This window comes from Sycon ciliatum, chromosome 5 (genome assembly GCF_964019385.1).
Source record: "Sycon ciliatum chromosome 5, ocSycCili1.1, whole genome shotgun sequence".
In the NCBI taxonomy this organism is placed as follows: Eukaryota; Metazoa; Porifera; class Calcarea; order Leucosolenida; family Sycettidae; genus Sycon; species Sycon ciliatum.
The window spans coordinates 16,427,247-16,447,815 of record NC_088647.1 but is presented as its reverse complement, the minus strand read 5'-3'; positions in this window follow the sequence as shown (position 1 = coordinate 16,447,815).

Genomic DNA, 20,569 nt, shown 5'->3' with positions numbered 1-20,569 from the left:
TGTACAGGCGTTATGGGAGGTTTAGATTCCCTGCATGCACTATTCACTGCCTGCACTATTCCCTGCATGCACTATTCACTGCATGCACTATTCACTGCATGCACTATTCACTGCCTGCACTATTCCCTGCATGCACTATTCACTGCCTGCACTGGACTAGGAAGCTTTTGGAATGCGTTCATCAGCCCTATGTCCTATTTCCCCATGCTCGGGGTTGGAAGAAACAGTATCGCTCACTGCCGCACATTCATATCACGATAAGGAGTAAGTGAGCATTACATGTACTTGCAATGTTGCATTTTCCCAGTTCGAGAAGGTTTCGCGCAGAGTAACTGTTTCGGTCGGGCGCGCATGCTGATAGCAATACCTTCCACCCCCCCCCCCCCCACACACACACATACCAAGCGAAGCACTAGGTGACTAACACTTTGTCTTGTACAATACAATCGTGGACGTGCTGGAAACGTACATCATCCTGGCCTGTATACATGTAGCAGACTACCAGCCGAAATGACGTCTGCTTGGCACGCCATGACGTCATGTAAAGGGATCACGCAGAACGTGATGCTCCATTATTCTATGTCTACAATACATGTATGTCCTTGGCTTTGTGATCTCATTCACACTGAATGTCATGCATAATCGTTGCCCGCTTCAGCACGTTCTGCATGTCTGTCCAGCGTATGATATTGATTGTAATATCACCCGTGAGACTGATGGCGAATCTAGGCAGCAGCAGTCCAGTAAAGACTTCAAGTAACTGTTACACTTAGAGTTAGACGTGTGAACGTTTAGTCGAGTGGTGCTTTGGTACACTGTACAGGTTTGTGCATGAAACGACTTGGCGCAGCCTTATAAATGGACATGGGCATTGCGCACGTACCGGGAGTATGCCCTAGCCTAGAAGTTAATCGCATGAAGCTGTGAATGTTTGACTACCGGCCTAGACGTCAATGAGGGGAACACACCTTAAAAGATTATTGTGGTGCTAGCCCTGAAATGACGTAAGGTTTTGGGCGTCGTCCTGTGACCAGAGGACACTGCATGGTAAGGCGAGAAACATCCACTCTTCTTCGCCAAAGATACTGATTTTACTTCTACAGTATGTGTCCGGAGGGGTTTCCCCCGTACATAGCTCTATGACATGAACAATGACCTCACATAAGTTTTCGACTGGCACCAGCAGCTGCTTATTATCACGTCCGGCGTTCTGTTGTTCAAAGACAAAGCCAAAGGGCGAAGATGTACAATGACGAGGTTACACCTGCGCACCAATGACAATGGCTTGAATTTATTTGCATTGTGTTTGCTTTGCTTGGAGATTTTTGATATCATTATAATTACAGAGAGCGGAGTCCTCCGGTTAGATAGAGTGCTCAATGCGGAAGCAGATTCCTTCCTATGCCACTGCATAAATACCATACATATATACTAGCTGTGCATCACCGTTATCAGTTGTCTGAAGTCAAGATTGCCATCTGGCATGAAACTATTAGTTACAACAATCCAGACGCGTGGTACTCCGTGACTCGTGTATGTACAATACAATTTTGAGCGTTTCCCAGCAAGATTGTCTGAATCGCTGAATGAAAGAGAATTCCAAACATGCATTCTTTCTATTCTCCCGCTACCTTTGGTCAATCCTTCAAATCAATCAAGCAATCAAACAAGCAATGGATTAATCTAATGATTCTAATCCAACACAAGAGTGAGCCCAAACGAACCCACGAGGCGATAATTATACTACTATAACTATCATGCCTGTAGTAGTAGTCGTCTAGATTTGGAAACAAAGAACAGAGATCACGCGTAGATCTACCAAGAGCACGGTGTACCGCAATCTGTGTGCCCCTTTTTTTAATACAATGTACACGTATCTCTTCTTGGTCAGTGGGAATCTACATTGGCGATGGTGCCATCGTGAGAGTAAAGAATTCAATTTAAATATACAGTCATGTATACTACAGTAGTGGTCATGTACACATACAATGTAGTTCTACTAAGGAAAATAATTGCTGGTGTTTGCCAGCTCGCCTCGTGGCAAATCATCAAAGCAGTGTTTCTGTTCCATTCCTGTAGTGCACAAGCGGCAAGCTCCTTTCCACCACCTGGAGTGAAGTACAATCATGTAGAATACTTGTAATTTGCATTTCAGTTCTTCACAGACGTGCAAGTAACGTCGTTGCATGGACTGAGGAAGGGTGAATTTCCCTTCGATGTAATTTCATACCAGTTGAGGAACATGTAGTACGTGCCGTACCATTGTAGCCATTGATATTGACATCCCATGTTGCCCTGTCACGGTTCCAGAAATACTCTTTCATTCTGCTGGCTATGATTAAATATGTGTATGTTGCGTAGGGTCACAGCTCTCACAGAGGTGCCAATGGGCATGCTCAAAACAAGTTCACATCTGCCGATTGTTTGGCCTCTTCAGAACAGTATGAGTTGAAATACCAGGCAGTGGCAGTAGGTGCAGTACCCAGTTGTCTTGCGTGCAAAGGCGTCGTCGGCATGTTGCCTCAGTGACTCAGTCCAGTATTTTCCCCGCCAGTGCAGCCAGTGCAGCCAGTGCAGGCCGTGGCCGTGATCGGTTTATCGATTTTTCATTGTGCGGAGACAGCGCCGTCAACACGTAGCTGACATTCCACTGTTACACGTCACAGACGCTTCGCATGCTAAGTAATAGTTACTATGACTCTGAGCATGCCTGCGATCATACTCATAGCGGCGCTAGCAGCGTAGTGCCACTAGTGGTATGGTATGGTTGAAGTGACATTGGCACTTAGCGACTGTCATTTCTTATGCTTAGTTATATGCCACTCTTGCATTTATTTGCAGTTCCCTTTGATTCGTCCAGGGCATGTCCACCGACATGTACTTGATTGCATCACCGGGGATTTCTCCCTGGACGTGGTGGCTCTGCACTGGTGGCACGGTGGTGTCAATGAATTTATCGTTTACGTGGCACATTTTATGTACATTGTGCTAGTAGTAGTACTCGTACAGTATAATAAATGTATTTGTACAACCATCATGTACATGTACGCACTCAATGTTTGGATAGCTAGTCGTTTCCACCTTATACTTGTTCCACCTTCCACTTTCCACCTTCCACCGACCGTACTACCATTATCCACCATAGGTCTCATCAGGTGAGCTTAGAGCGACTGGTGAACCCTGTAGTAATGAAGGTACATGACTGTACAAAGCAATAATTTCATTGAATCGGCTCTAAGCTTCCATCTCCCCACCACATGCCCTTTCCGGCGGCCCTCGTTCACCTCACTAGTACTGTCACTAGCAACACGACTCTAAGTGGTTCATGTACATGTATCTACGAATGCTATACAGGCCAAAAGCTTCTGCTAACCGTCCTGACGATCAACAAGGGAGTAATGCCCATACCATCAATTGCATATCGCCGCGGGAGCTTCGAGCTTCGATATAACACCTACAGTTCATCAATCTCTTAGTATTTGACCCCACTAATTTCCCTGATCCATACCAATCAAATACCACACTGTATTTGACTGCTTTCATCTGTATTTGACTCCTTATATTTGATTATTTCCACAAGATGTGACTGCTTGTGCTTCTAACATAGAAGAAATCGCATTATCCGACGAGTTATGAAGCAACTATCCACGACTGTGACAAGATAATAAGCAGTCAGAAAGTGCGATAACAGGGCACAAAACTGACGTGTTACTATGACATTCAACGACCTGAGACCTGGATCTCACACACCTCCAGTGCGCAAACCAACAGCCTTCCAGCTTGGAAGGTTCAAGGTTATGGTAAGACCAATAAGGGGATTTCTTCTATTTTAAAATTATATTTATTGGCTCAGTATCCGAGGTAAGCTAGTGCTTCTGCTTATAGTTGAGTTTTCAGGATTTAACAGCCAAGTGGAGGAGAAAGTAGCCAATGTTGGAGAGAAATACAAATTGAAATTAGCATTCCATCACCACACAGCAACAACAGACCAACCAGAAAAGAAACATTCCATTCTTAGTGAAAGCACATGTAAAGAAGAATGATTCACATCCTGTGTTCTTCGTGAGCTTTTTTAAAGAGAGAAAGGCAAGCTACGCCTGCTGCCGTGCACCCAAGAATTGCTCACATTCAAAGGCACATTGCTGCAGTTATTCAACACAAAACCTGCTGGTTCCTCCGAAGCAGCCGCAGAAGCAGTATATTCAGGCTCTTCAGATTGGGCAAGCTCTGCGTCTTGGCTTTACATCAGGTGCGGATGTAGGATTATTATCACAAACAGCAGAAACAGCACTTGTACTAGCAGCAACAACCCTAGCAGCAGCAGCCCTAGCAGCAGCAGCCCTAGCAGCAGGACGAGCTCTAGCAGCAGCAAGATCAGCATGTGGATTGCGGCCATCAGTTGCATTCGACATAGCAACAGCAAGGTCCTAAGACTCAAAACAAATGACATTTTTATGACCGGAAACTGAACAAATCTTGCGATCATCAATGTTGGATGCTTTCATCCTGAGAATAGCAGTAGCACAGACTCAATGATTGGGTATACTTCGAAGTACTCGTAGGTTGCAGAAAGAGAAGCTGCGGAACTGATTTGCGACATTAACTTACCTACAAGATTGTGGAAGAGCGCCATGTTCATTTACCATGTTGTATCCGAAGAATAATAGATGAATACATAGATACATAATAGCACGCGGTGTAATAGTGCTCCACATTATTGTGTTGAGCCCTCTCCGCTGGCAGAAGGAAGTTTTCCTCCTTGTACCTCCTTGCGGATACATAATAGCGAGAGTTCCGAGATTACCTAGAGTGCTCAACACCACAAGGATGGAGCATTACCACAAAGGCTGAAGAGAACAGAGACAACCGGCTAGTTCATTGCTGTACCGCAGCGTTTCATGCACATAGCAAAGCTAAGGCAATCCTCAAACAACTAAGGATTGCCCTATAGCTTTGCTATGTGCATGAAACACAGCGTTACAACAATGAACTAGTCGGTTGTCTCTGTTGTCTTCTGCCTTTGTACATAGATACATAGCAGGTACCTCCTCCAGTAGATCTACGTTCCACAACCTTATCCAAGTTAAAACCTGCATGCACCCCATACAATTTACTATGTCGTACTCACCTTTTGTCTCCTTTTGAAGTTTTGTCACCTTTTGTTCCGTTGGCCTGGGTAGCTACTTGCGCGCTCATATTTGCCATAGCTACCCAGCCTGGCAGGCCCTATATTTTACACGTTATCTTGCCGCCCTCACTCAATCTCTCTCTTGTCTCTCTCTTCCACAATGTAGTCGTTCCGTTGGTCTTGGTCTCTTCGTCTCCCGTAATAAATGTCGTTCCACCTACCTGTTCCCGTTGTCCGTTGTTTGGAGAGTATTCGTCCCATTCGTACTCAACAATGGCGCCCCACTTTCCGCTCAACCCACGACTCTGAGATCATCGTCCCATGCTCAGTAATACTCGTCTCGTCTCCAACCTCGTCTCGTCGTCAGTATTTTTCGGCTCGTCTCCAACCTCCTCTCGTCGTCAGTAATCCTCGTCTCGTCTATGTCAACCTCGTCTCGTCCATGTCAACCTCGTCTCTTCTATGTCAGCTCCGTCTCGTCCAAGTCATGCAAGTCAGCTATTTTCATTATTTCTTTCTTTCTTTTCCAACCGTCCTTCGTCGTCAAATATATTTTCGGTTTATTTATTTTGAGATTTCTTATAGTGTGTGTGTGCGTGCGGGTGTCCTTCATTGATATCAGGGGTCCGATGGTGAGCCACGCTCTAATATTCGTGTTGCGTAAGTGTAACTATGCTGGTTAGCCATGCCAGTCACAATGCAGTGTTCCTTTCAACTCCCATTTTTTGTGCCAATTTTGTGAAGGGATGTTTGGCCCGCCTTTGGCACTGTTTGCGCTATAGCGCTAGTTTGAGTGATGCGTATCATAATATGAGCCAGGGACTACAGAAACCACCCTATAGCACTTTTTGGCGAAAAACTTTTTTCTCTCAAAATGTTTGTATGGTATGGTTATGTGCTCAAACAAAATTTCAAGTTGATCTGCGGTGGTAAAATGTGCCTAACCACCTATTTAATAATGGCATGTCAATTGAGCGATATCATGAGAGCAAATTTATGTACACAGTTTGTAATGTTCTTTGTATATCTTCAGTCTTGCTAGTTAGGCAGTTCAAATGCATAGTGAACTATGCCCTCAGCTTCATCCAGTGACGCCTGCGCGCCGTCCACTAAATCTCGGTAGTACTGCCGCTCCTCTTGTGCTAGTGATATGTGCAAACGCAGGGCCTGGACACTACATTCCGTCTCTTCCTCTGTACGGGCGACACGAATTTTGTCCCGCAGATTGTCACACAGTGCGCATACGTCTGTCCTTGCCTTCATCACTTTGATGTGTGCTGCCTGTCTCCTCCAAATGTGGCAAAATGACCTGTAATGAACAGGCGAATACTGTGTGACGGTCTTGGTATAGATGTTGTATGCAGACTTCTTGTTCTTGGATGCTGGTAAGTATACTGGAGGGTCCTCAGCACGACCTCGCTCCCCTGCAGGTTGAGGTAGACCGTACATGTTAGCAGTATTATGACTAAATAAACTGCACTACATCCTGCTCTATGTCTGCTGAAGTGGCCAAGTGCTCTGGTGTTCTCCCAGTCAAGCCATGGTGTGCCAGTTGAACGACTCCTTTGTTTGCCTTTTTTGAAGGCGCTTCATTACATGACTTCCAACAGCATGAACTGCCATGAACACGTCTTTGCAAAACTCGTAACCACGTACATGATAGCGGAAATAGAAAGGTCGATCACCACCACCAGTCATCGATTTTCGCATGCTTCCAGTCAGTGCGCGCAGAACAAACTGCTTGAAGCGATTTTTCGATTCTCGCAGTTTAGAGACTTCAAATATGTAGTCCTCGAGCTGCTGCTCTGGGATGACTTTCCAATGATTCTTCGATTTGCATCCACAGCCTCTCTCAATCCCATCGCGTATGTCTGAAGACAGGAGACCACGCTTCACCTGCTCAGTCGTCGGTGGCTCAGGTGCGGGGGCATCTGGTTCGACATCCGATTTCGAGTAGTCGGTGTCACTCTCCGCGTTTGAAATTTCCGAGCTGTCGGGGCTTGGCATTTTCGACACAACACTAGCAGCACTCGAGCTTGCTGTGACTCCATTCGTCTTCTTCTTAGGTGGCATATCATCGCCGTCGTATCGCTGTCAGCATCGGTGTCGGAATCGCTCGCGGACGACTCGCGGGTGCCAGCGCTGAATCCGTAAAAATTCTCGTCGTCCGATTCAAGCGCCTTCGCATCAGTGACTAGTCGACTCCACCCAGAATCGAGCTGCGTCGTCTACTAGATGTTGTAGCCATAATCAATCACAGTAAGTGGAGCCTCATGAGTTACTTGACAATCGCGAGTGCTCAACACCACAAGGATGGAGCATTACCACAAAGGCTGAAGAGAACAGAGACAACCGGCTAGTTCATTGCTGTACCGCAGCGTTTCATGCACATAGCAAAGCTAAGGCAATCCTCAAACAACTAAGGATTGCCCTATAGCTTTGCTATGTGCATGAAACACAGCGTTACAACAATGAACTAGTCGGTTGTCTCTGTTGTCTTCTGCCTTTGTACATAGATACATAGCAGGTACCTCCTCCAGTAGATCTACGTTCCACAACCTTATCCAAGTTAAAACCTGCATGCACCCCATACAATTTACTATGTCGTACTCACCTTTTGTCTCCTTTTGAAGTTTTGTCACCTTTTGTTCCGTTGGCCTGGGTAGCTACTTGCGCGCTCATATTTGCCATAGCTACCCAGCCTGGCAGGCCCTATATTTTACACGTTATCTTGCCGCCCTCACTCAATCTCTCTCTTGTCTCTCTCTTCCACAATGTAGTCGTTCCGTTGGTCTTGGTCTCTTCGTCTCCCGTAATAAATGTCGTTCCACCTACCTGTTCCCGTTGTCCGTTGTTTGGAGAGTATTCGTCCCATTCGTACTCAACAATGGCGCCCCACTTTCCGCTCAACCCACGACTCTGAGATCATCGTCCCATGCTCAGTAATACTCGTCTCGTCTCCAACCTCGTCTCGTCGTCAGTATTTTTCGGCTCGTCTCCAACCTCCTCTCGTCGTCAGTAATCCTCGTCTCGTCTATGTCAACCTCGTCTCGTCCATGTCAACCTCGTCTCTTCTATGTCAGCTCCGTCTCGTCCAAGTCATGCAAGTCAGCTATTTTCATTATTTCTTTCTTTCTTTTCCAACCGTCCTTCGTCGTCAAATATATTTTCGGTTTATTTATTTTGAGATTTCTTATAGTGTGTGTGTGCGTGCGGGTGTCCTTCATTGATATCAGGGGTCCGATGGTGAGCCACGCTCTAATATTCGTGTTGCGTAAGTGTAACTATGCTGGTTAGCCATGCCAGTCACAATGCAGTGTTCCTTTCAACTCCCATTTTTTGTGCCAATTTTGTGAAGGGATGTTTGGCCCGCCTTTGGCACTGTTTGCGCTATAGCGCTAGTTTGAGTGATGCGTATCATAATATGAGCCAGGGACTACAGAAACCACCCTATAGCACTTTTTGGCGAAAAACTTTTTTCTCTCAAAATGTTTGTATGGTATGGTTATGTGCTCAAACAAAATTTCAAGTTGATCTGCGGTGGTAAAATGTGCCTAACCACCTATTTAATAATGGCATGTCAATTGAGCGATATCATGAGAGCAAATTTATGTACACAGTTTGTAATGTTCTTTGTATATCTTCAGTCTTGCTAGTTAGGCAGTTCAAATGCATAGTGAACTATGCCCTCAGCTTCATCCAGTGACGCCTGCGCGCCGTCCACTAAATCTCGGTAGTACTGCCGCTCCTCTTGTGCTAGTGATATGTGCAAACGCAGGGCCTGGACACTACATTCCGTCTCTTCCTCTGTACGGGCGACACGAATTTTGTCCCGCAGATTGTCACACAGTGCGCATACGTCTGTCCTTGCCTTCATCACTTTGATGTGTGCTGCCTGTCTCCTCCAAATGTGGCAAAATGACCTGTAATGAACAGGCGAATACTGTGTGACGGTCTTGGTATAGATGTTGTATGCAGACTTCTTGTTCTTGGATGCTGGTAAGTATACTGGAGGGTCCTCAGCACGACCTCGCTCCCCTGCAGGTTGAGGTAGACCGTACATGTTAGCAGTATTATGACTAAATAAACTGCACTACATCCTGCTCTATGTCTGCTGAAGTGGCCAAGTGCTCTGGTGTTCTCCCAGTCAAGCCATGGTGTGCCAGTTGAACGACTCCTTTGTTTGCCTTTTTTGAAGGCGCTTCATTACATGACTTCCAACAGCATGAACTGCCATGAACACGTCTTTGCAAAACTCGTAACCACGTACATGATAGCGGAAATAGAAAGGTCGATCACCACCACCAGTCATCGATTTTCGCATGCTTCCAGTCAGTGCGCGCAGAACAAACTGCTTGAAGCGATTTTTCGATTCTCGCAGTTTAGAGACTTCAAATATGTAGTCCTCGAGCTGCTGCTCTGGGATGACTTTCCAATGATTCTTCGATTTGCATCCACAGCCTCTCTCAATCCCATCGCGTATGTCTGAAGACAGGAGACCACGCTTCACCTGCTCAGTCGTCGGTGGCTCAGGTGCGGGGGCATCTGGTTCGACATCCGATTTCGAGTAGTCGGTGTCACTCTCCGCGTTTGAAATTTCCGAGCTGTCGGGGCTTGGCATTTTCGACACAACACTAGCAGCACTCGAGCTTGCTGTGACTCCATTCGTCTTCTTCTTAGGTGGCATATCATCGCCGTCGTATCGCTGTCAGCATCGGTGTCGGAATCGCTCGCGGACGACTCGCGGGTGCCAGCGCTGAATCCGTAAAAATTCTCGTCGTCCGATTCAAGCGCCTTCGCATCAGTGACTAGTCGACTCCACCCAGAATCGAGCTGCGTCGTCTACTAGATGTTGTAGCCATAATCAATCACAGTAAGTGGAGCCTCATGAGTTACTTGACAATCGCTCGAGCTTGGAATCCTTCCCCGAACACCTAACAAGAGGACAGCTCTTGAGTCTTGTCAAAACAAAAGTGACGAGTTCTGCGCTTCGCGTAACTACTTTGAGTCGCGTGACTTTGAAACGTCATAACTTGATTTTGATATCAAACGTCGTAGGGCGGTTTCTATAGTCCCTGGCTCATATATTGATCTAATACTTTAGAAAGAAAAAGGACCTAGGAGTAGGAACTATTAGTACGCTATAATGTCCACTAACACCACCAGTTATTTATTTTAATATGGCAATAAATAGGACCAGGTGTAGCGACATTTGGATTACTTTATTAACAATGTAAGCGATGGAGACGATGCAAGAAACAATCTAAAGGGTAAGGAAAAATACATGTAAGAAGAAAAAGGCAATGGAAAAAAAGATGATTCGAACAAGTTTTTGTACAACACTCTTCAGGAATCACCGTTGTACTAAAGAACAAAATGAGAACAAAGGAAATAATTATAGCAATCAAGGTAGGGTAACACGATACAATGACAGCACTGGAATATCGAGGTGCGATTTCTCACAAAAGTGTGCAGAAAACAAGGGTATACAAGTAAGAACTAAGCGCGACAAGTGTGTATCAGCAAGAAAAACAAAAAAGTGAGAACGAATGATAATAATAACAATAATAAACAAGAAGGTGACAAAACACATTCAGGCACAAGTGGCAACAACGTTGCCACACTACACAAAAGAACATTATTTGAACAATTTTAGGGTAATAACACTATCTTTTCACTCACAAAGCGACTTTTCAGTACATGGGGTAGTGGTCTACCAGAGGAATCACACTCACCACCGTGGTGGTTTTCCAGAAATAAGTAGAAGCAAAAAACCACACTCGCAGCCACATAATAGATAAATAGCTGAAAAACATCTCAATCCATCAAAGAACCGCCAGCAAGCAGGAGAAAAGGCCGTGAAATCAAGTGAAACAGCATGGCCAGTGGTGAGCATGGGTGACTGGGCAGCAGGGGAGCGCCTGAAAAACAATGACTCCCTACATTCCTAGCCGCGACCGCTCAACCGGACTAGAGGAAAAACACGCCTTTCGGCCAAAAAACCTTTCTATTTCATTAATTCCTGCCCCGCTGCCAGTCAGACCCAAGAATAGAGATAGCAAGAAATGGTATGTAATAACCGGTGTATGTCATAATCATAAGCCACACACATAGGCATAGATTGTCAAGAAGAACAGTGGACGACTCCCATGAAACCAGGGTGGGTGGGCGGGCAACTTCAACTACCACGAGGAAAAACAAAGACCACGATGGCAGGTTCAACGGAGTTGCGCAGAACAAGAGCAAATGCACGAAAATATTTGTGAGTGAAAAATACGTTTTTTGCACTCTTTCGCTACGCTCAGCCGTGAAAAAACAAAACTTATCTAGTTATATGAGGAAAGTGTGCTACTAGCACTGCTAGTTATTTGGAGCGATTATGCAGGCAGGCATAGTGGGATGGTCTAAGACCATGATTGAGAAACAGAGGGTGCCAGGTTCAAGTCCTGCTTGGAAGCGGAAGGATTTTTTCTAGCCGTGCTGCGACCCACAGTTAATTGGGAACTCGTGGCCTGGCACGAGGAAAACATGGATGCAGTGAATGGGATTTTCGGTCTTTGACCACTTGCTGGTGAGCTGATCTACTCACCTCCCACCGCTTAGGAGCTGCATCTGCGCCTTGATCCTTGAAGGGTGGTGGCGTTCCTACGGATGCGGAAAACCCGGCTTCCAGCCGAGTCTCACGCGAACCGTGAAAAAAAAAAAATGCTAGTTATAATGCTAGCAGTGCCGATAGTGCTACAAAAATGTCAATCCATGCGGTGGGAAATAATGACTTCCCTATGCAGTCACTCGGAATATGGCAGTATCACAGGGCAAACACGGTGGAAACATAACACACAAAGAAAATTGAAGAAACATCAGAGAATACATGTACAGCGGTTAAAGAGTTTCACTGATTCTCTTCAGCGTGGTGGAACGGTCAATGTTACAGTTACTAAGCACACTCTGCTCAAAGAAGCAGAGGAAACGAGAGTTAAAACGGGGTAGTGCAGTAAGTTAAAACTGTATCTCCAGCTGAGGTAGCATCGACTCAGACTCATCAGAAGTGGGGAATGAAACTACTGGACTGCTGAATAACACGCACTGGTAATGTTAGCTGCACACATGGCATGAGTTATACTTCATGGCTAAGTCGGCCTCTGTTGTACTGCAACATTAGAGCAAGCTCCAGTTGATCCTCAAGGAGATTGTCCTGCTGGGTGGTTGTCAAGGCTTTCAGGAGGGAGAAGACATGCTCCACACTAGCAGATGATGGGGTAATGTGAAGGATCTTCTGAACAGCCGACTTCCAGTGCGGCAGGTGCTGCTGCCTTCGCCACCAAGTGAGCACGTCGATGTCATCAGGAGGCAAGTTGGCACAGGCTGTCTTGTACACAGGTAATTCGAGCTTGAGTTCGTCAATGGTCTCATCATGGTCAAGGAACGGCAGCTCCCGAAGTTGATCAACGTGCGCTACTGCTGGGTTGGTGTCACGCACAAAGGTGGGGTTTCCAAGCCGCAATCCTTTGTACATCTGGACAAGATACCGAAGATCACCATCCTGGTGGGAAAATCGTAATCGGAAGTAGGTGAGGGCGGGCTGCACACATTGCTTTGCAGTGGTTATAAGCTCTTGTTGGCGTGCTTGGTTGTTTGGAGAAATTGACTTTGCCACTGCCTTGGTGTTTGGCAAGTGCATGTCACCAGTGGATTCAACCATCTCCTGCAGCTTGTCGTACACGCTAAGGACCAGTGGTCCATCTCCCTCCAACGTGTATGTGTTCGTAACAAACGGACGACCGCCATCGATAACGGCAGCAAGTTCCATCCTGAACACATCACTGCTGTTGGGAACTGCTGGGTGGTTACTCATCAGTATATCCAGCAGGTGTTGGCGTGCAGATGGTGAGCAGGTCAGCTCTTCTACGAATGGTTGGATGTCACCGAAACACTGAAGAACTTGCTGGAGAACCTCCCAACGGCTCCACCAACGAGTGGCACTGTAAGTCTTCGGAGTTCTTCCCGTGCGCTGTTTCCATGCTAGTCGTGCTGCAGGACTGTGGCTGAATAGGCTGATCCACCACTGAGCAAACTCGTCTACAAGTGGCACTTCAAAGCGCTTCCCGACATTGTCCAGACTGTGGGACACGCATTTGACATCAATGACTTGTGGGTAGAGAAGTTCCTGCATACTCCGTACTGCTACTCCATTAACAACGGCACCGTCACGGACCACAGCGAGCACTTTCCCAGAAGACAGTTGAAGTTTTGTAGATAGGACAGTGATCAACTCCCGTGACAACTCCAGACCTGCCAGACTCTTTGCCAGTACATGGAAGCGAACAAGTCTCTGATGAATCTTGAAAGCCGCATCCACATACCGCAGAACCACTGCAAGTGCCTCTCCCAGGCGGGAAGTTCCATCAAATATGACAGCCACATACGGTGCACCTGATATCTCCTTTTTTAATTCATCTTCCTCCTTGCAGTGCAGGAATGGAATCAGCTGAGCCATGTGAGTGCTATATCTTAAACGTCCGTAACCACTCTCCAGGAGAGGGCGCAGGTAATCCACCTTACTGAGCGGAATTCCAGCCTTTAGGAAAGCCTCAACAACGTTGACCCGCCGAACAACAACATCTTCGGACACAGCTTGTGACAGACCGCTTCCCGCCAGGTCAGACGTGCTTTCACTTGAAAACTTTTTCCACGAAATAGTTATTGCCTGTTGGTGAAGTTTCTCCCGCTTCTTACTCTCCTTTCCTTGCACATGTCGTTGGCTATTCACATGCGCTTTCACAATGCTGTGCTTGATACTGATCGTCAAGTTACAAGCTGTGCAGTAGAGTTTCCCCGCAGAAACTGAGAGGTACTCGCCTGGGAATTCTGCTATCCGATCGTGGGTGCTGCGTCGAGGAGCTGCGGTGGATTTCCCAGCTGACACTCTCACGCGCTTTGCTTCGGAATTCTGGCTCGAGTCGCTCGACTTTCCACTTCTTGCAAACGACCTTTTGCGGGCAATAGCAGCTGGTTGTGCTGCTGGAAGACTGTCGGCTGCCCCTTTCTTTTCCAAGTCACTAGTCAGAGCTTCCCTCTTCGCTAAGAAAGCCATCACTCTCACTGCTCTCATCTTCTGTTTCAAAACCAGAGCCTCCGTCTCCCGTAGCTGCCATCGGGCCAACAAATTACGACAAGCTACGACAGTACAACTAGTTTGCTCACTTATAGCGAAGGACTCACCACTTTTATAATTAATTTCACTGTCAACAACGACTCAACATGCTAAAGTTGAAGGCCAAAATAATTACAAACTACCGTTCCTACTTGGAAAGGACTCGCCGTATAATTGACATTGAACTTCAAGACAAGCATTGCAAATTTGGAAATCAAATTTGCAAAAAGTGTGCACAATGCTATATTTAGCTCCAAGTACAAGTCAGTGCAGTTTGAACAACTCCGTAAACGCAGCAAACAGTGCCAAACACGCTTCTGGCAACGTTGGCATCCAGCATACACTTTCATCTGGACGTAGTGCTAGTTCCACACATCGATTGTGCTAGACAAGGTCACATTTGGAGGCTTTAGGCTAGGGCAGTGCCGGTCTTCCCCACATGGGTCATTATGCTAGTTATTATGCTAGCATTATCCGCCGGTGCCTAACACAAAGTGGGAAGGGATTAGCAACTTACAAAGCAATGGGATGCTCAGCGAGCTATGCGGCGGAAGTGGGGGGGGGGGGGGGGGGGGGTTACTAAACAATCAGCTCATGCGATTAAATTGCACGACACTGACCGATGGTACTGACGTTCTCCAACTAACTGGCTTACAGCTCTAGCACATCTTGGATGCGCACTCCAACAGCCTTCTAACTTGGAAGGTTCTAAGTTACAGAAATAACATAAGGAGGGGAAGGTGAGCGCAACCAAGATAAGCAGGAGGTGAAAGTCTCAGCTGGGAAGGGCGTTGGCGGGTGTTCATGCATGTCAATGACGATACTGGCAAGACCATTGGACAATACGGTCAAACTACGATTCAAGGACACAAGCAACATTCCACACAACTTGTGTGGCTCAAAAGATGCGAACCATCTTCGTATCTTTTGAGCCACGCAAGTTGTGTGGAATGTTGCTTGAGCCGTAGTTTGACCGTATTGTCCAATGGTCTTGCCAATATCGTCATTGATATGCATGAACATCCGCCAACGTCCTTCACAGCTGAGACTTTCAGCTCGTGCTTATCTTGGTTGTGCTCACCTTCTCCTCCTTATGTTATTTCTGTAACTTAGAACCTTCTAAGTTAAAAGGCTGTTGGAGTGCGTATCCAAGATGTGCTAGAGCTGTTAGCCAGTTAGTTGTAGAACGTCAGTACCGTCGGTCAGTGTCGTGCAATGTTATAGCATGAGCTGATTGTTTAGTAACTGGTGGTGTTGGTGGACATTATAGCGTAATTTGTAGTTCCTTGGTCCTTTTTCTTTCTATAAATTAATCCTTGGCTCTCCATCCGAGTCCATTCTAATACTTTAGAGTACAGGAGCATGATACAGTAACTGTAGTTTTTTCTACGAGAAACCACGAATACTGCATGATAGAGGTGGTTGCAGACGCAACTGTGGTGGTGAAACTGGAGCATCTCCGCCGACCTGATGTCTCGGCTTCATCAACACCTCAGTGCACCAAAAATTGGGGAGGAGTTGGCACAGGGGGGAGGGGAGGGGGAGTACATTTGTATAGAGGGTGAAAAATAGAAAGATGATACATGTCATAGAGTAAAAAGGAGGAGCCAGGGTGCAAGCGGAGAGGGTGTTCAGGGAGGGTTCACAGGGCATCTGTGACTGAGTTCCAGTCTCGACTTCGGAGAGACTTGTAGGCGCCTTTGTTGAATGCTTCCCTTCTGCGTGGGAAGGTTGTGTAGCAGGGCAGATGGGAGACGATTCCAGTCTTGGATTGTGGCATGGGAGAATGATCGGATAGCACTATTACGGGCTCCCGCGGGCAGTGTCGGTGCTAGTTGGTACTGGTGCTGCTCCTCTTGCTGGTGGCGAGTAGAGCGCCGGTGCTGGTTAGCAACTGCCCTCGGTGGGCCTGGTGTCATGGTGGTCAGGATTGGGGGACCGTCAATCCAATACAGCTTGTACAGGCATGTGAGTTTTTTGATTATTTGATAATTTTTATTTAAAGGATCTCCCAGAGGCGATGGCCTGTCGAGGGGATCTCCTGATGCTAATCATGCAATAGAAATAAACAGTGAGGAAAACTACACGTGTTACAGTATATGCTACATAATGAGCAAAAACACAGGGCTGGGTTGTTCAAAATAAAACAATTAGTTTAAATGTCCAGGGATATACCACTAAAGTCAAATTTAAACCTTTTCACGTGCAAGCGATATTGCTGCTGAAATTTAGAAAGTGAATCTTGGGATGTCAGCATTGGTGGAAGGCAGTTCCACAGCCTTCCGATTTTATGCATAAAGAGAGAGGAAGAGATGCGGCCATGAGAATCGAAAATCAGGTTGTTTGGTCGGCGTGCGCTAGAAAAGATATTGATGTCAAAGCGGGATAGATAATCTGGGTGCCAATGGATATACTTGAACAAAACGGTGATGGAAATGTAAGTAGGCACCGGCGGATAATGCTAGCATAATAACTAGCATAATGACCCATGTGGGGAAGACCGGCACTGCCCTAGCATAAAGCCTCCAAATGTGACCTTGTCTAGCACAATCGATGTGTGAAACTAGCACTACGTCCAGATGAAAGGGTATGCTGGATGCCACCGTTGCCAGAAGCGTGTTTGGCACTGTTTGCTGCGTTTACGGAGCTGTTCAAACTGCACTGACTTGTACTTGGAGCTAAATATAGCATTGTGCACACTTTTTGCAAATAATTTGATTTCCAAATTTGCAATGCTTGTCTTGAAGTTCAATGTCAATGATACGGCGAGTCTTTTCCAAGTAAGAACGGTAGTTTGTAATTATTTTGGCCTTCAACTTTAGCATGTTGAGTCGTTGTTGACAGTGAAATTAATTATAAAAGTGGCGAGTCCTTCGCTATAAGTGAGCAAACTAGTTGTACTGTCGTAGCTTGTCGTAATTTGTTGGTCCGATGGCAGCTACGGGAGACGGAGGCTCTGGTTTTGAAACAGAAGATGAGAGCAGTGAGAGTGATGGCTTTGTTAGCGAAGAGGGAAGCTCTGACGTGGAAAAGAACGCGGCAGCCGACAGTCTTCCAGCAGCACAACCAGCTGCTATTGCCCGCAAAAGGTCGTTTGCAAGAAGTCGAAAGTCGAGCGACTCGAGCCAGAATTCCGAAGCAAAGCGCGTGAGAGTGTCAGCTGGGAAATCCACCGCAGCTCCTCGACGCAGCACCCACGATCGGATAGCAGAATTCCCAGGCGAGTACCTCTCAGTTTCTGCGGGGAAACTCTACTGCACAGCTTGTAACTTGACGATCAGTATCAAGCACAGCATTGTGAAAGCGCATGTGAATAGCCAACGACATGTGCAAGGAAAGGAGAGTAAGAAGCGGGCGAAACTTCACCAACAAGCAATAACTATTTCGTGGAAAAAGTTTTCAAGTGAAAGCACGCCTGACCTGGCGGGAAGCGGTCTGTCACAAGCTGTGTCCGAAGATGTTGTTGTTCGGCGGGCCAACGTTGTTGAGGCTTTCCTAAAGGCTGGAATTCCGCTCAGTAAGGTGGATTACCTGCGCCCTCTCCTGGAGAGTGGTTACGGACGTTTAACATATAGCACTCACATGGCTCAGCTGATTCCATTCCTGCACTGCAAGGAGGAAGATGAATTAAAGAAGGAGATATCAGGTGCACCGTATGTGGCTGTCATATTTGATGGAACTTCCCGCCTGGGAGAGGCACTTGCAGTGGTTCTGCGGTATGTGGATGCGGATTTCAAGATTCATCAGAGACTTGTTCGCTTCCATGTACTGGCAAAGAGTCTGGCAGGTCTGGAGTTGTCACGGGAGTTGATCACTGTCCTATCTACAAAACTTCAACTGTCTTCTGGGAAAGTGCTCGCTGTGGTCCGTGACGGTGCCGCTGTTAATGGAGTAGCAGTACGGAGTATGCAGGAACTTCTCTACCCACAAGTCATTGATGTCAAATGCGTGTCCCACAGTCTGGACAATGTCGGGAAGCGCTTTGAAGTGCCACTTGTAGACGAGTTTTCTCAGTGGTGGATCAGCCTATTCAGCCACAGTCCTGCAGCACGACTAGCATGGAAACAGCGCACGGGAAGAACTCCGAAGACTTACAGTGCCACTCGTTGGTGGAGCCGTTGGGAGGTTCTCCAGCAAGTTCTTCAGTGTTTCGGTGACATCCAACCATTCGTAGAAGAGCTGACCTGCTCACCATCTGCACGCCAACACCTGCTGGATATACTGATGAGTAACCACCCAGCAGTTCCCAACAGCAGTGATGTGTTCAGGATGGAACTTGCTGCCGTTATCGATGGCGGTCGTCCGTTTGTTACGAACACATACACGTTGGAGGGAGATGGACCACTGGTCCTTAGCGTGTACGACAAGCTGCAGGAGATAGTTGAATCCACTGGTGATATGCACTTCCCAAACACCAAGGCAGTGGCAAAGTCAATTTCTCCAAACAACCAAGCACGCCAACAAGAGCTTATAACCACTGCAAAGCAATGTGTGCAGCCCGCCCTCACCTACTTCCGATTACGATTTTCCCACCAGGATGGTGATCTTCGGTATCTTGTCCAGATGTACAAAGGATTGCGGCTTGGAAACCCCACCTTTGTGCGTGACACCAACCCAGCAGTAGCGCACGTTGATCAACTTCGGGAGCTGCCGTTCCTTGACCATGATGAGACCCTTGACGAACTCAAGCTCGAATTACCTGTCTACAAGACAGCCTGTGCCAACTTGCCTCCTGATGACATCGACGTGCTCACTTGGTGGCGAAGGCAGCAGCACCTGCCGCACTGGAAGTCGGCTGTTCAGAAGATCCTTCACATTACCCCATCATCTGCTAGTGTGGAGCGTGTCTTCTCCCTCCTGAAAGCCTTGACAACCACCCAGCAGGACAATCTCCTTGAAGATCAACTGGAGCTTGCTCTAATGTTGCAGTACAACAGAGGCCGACTTAGCCATGAAGTATAACTCATGCCATGTGTGCAGCTAACATTACCAGTGCGTGTTATTCAGCAGTCCAGTAGTTTCATTCCCCACTTCTGATGAGTCCGAGTCGATGCTACCTCAGCTGGAGATACAGTTTTAACTTACTGCATTACCCCGTTTTAACCCTCGTTTCCTCTGCTTCTTTGAGCAGAGTGTGCTTAGTAACTGTAACATTGACCGTTCCACCACGCTGAAGAGAATCAGTGAAACTCTTTAACTGCTGTACATGTATTCTCTGATGTTTCTTCAATTTTCTTTGTGTGTTATGTTTCCACCGTGTTTGCCCTGTGATACTGCCATATTCCGAGTGACTGCATAGGGAAGTCATTATTTCCCACCGCATGGATTGACATTGTTGTAGCACTATCGGCACTGCTAGCATTATAACTAGCATAATCGCTCCAAATAACTAGCAGTGCTAGTAGCACAATTTCCTCATATAACTAGCATTATCCGCCGGTGCCTAAATGTAAGTGCGTCGGAAGTGCAGGGATTCCAAATTACACAACCTATTTAAATTATTCTTCGATTCATAGCGATCAAAATCAATCTTCGCAGACCGCAGCAGGCATCTGCAGATCTTTGCTTGTAAAAATGTCAAGCGATTCTAGCTGGCTAGTGGTAAGTCTGAAGCACCAGACAGGGATAGCGTACTCTACTGTGGATCGTACATATGTTATTGTTGTTGTTGTTGAAATTTTATTTTGTATCGCAGACCAAACGGGCAATGGTGCCCAATATTATGATGGCGATAAAGTAACGGCCAAAAGCCAAGGATACAACAAGCAAGCCTCCACGAAAGAGAGAAAAACACAGACAACACAGACTGCATATACTCAAAAAGAAAAAGAGAAAGGGAAAAAAAAGAAAAAGGAAGAAGAAGAAAGCACAGTTGAGTCACGACTCCGAGTCCAAGCCTAGATGCTGGCTAGCCATAAAAATAAACCTTTAAAAGTCTCTTGAATGATCTACGGCAGGCGAGGGACTTGAACTTTTGGGGCAGGCCGTTCCATAGTCTAACAGCAGAAACGAGCGGCCGACAGTCACCAGAGACTCGCCTGGTGGCAGGGACAACATACGCATTTGGATCGTTGATCCGAGTGACGCCTTCAGTCTGGCGACCTAGGCGCTTGGACAGAAGATTACTAATTCTGGCGGTGTGGATACGAAGCATGAGGAGGCGGAGTTTACAGTGGGCATTTTGGATGATGGGGTTGAGGCCTAGACAGGTGTAGATGGGATCTGTGTGGGAGGGGAATGGCTGGTTGGCAACGCCGCGGTTACATCGCTTGTCGAGGACCGAAAGC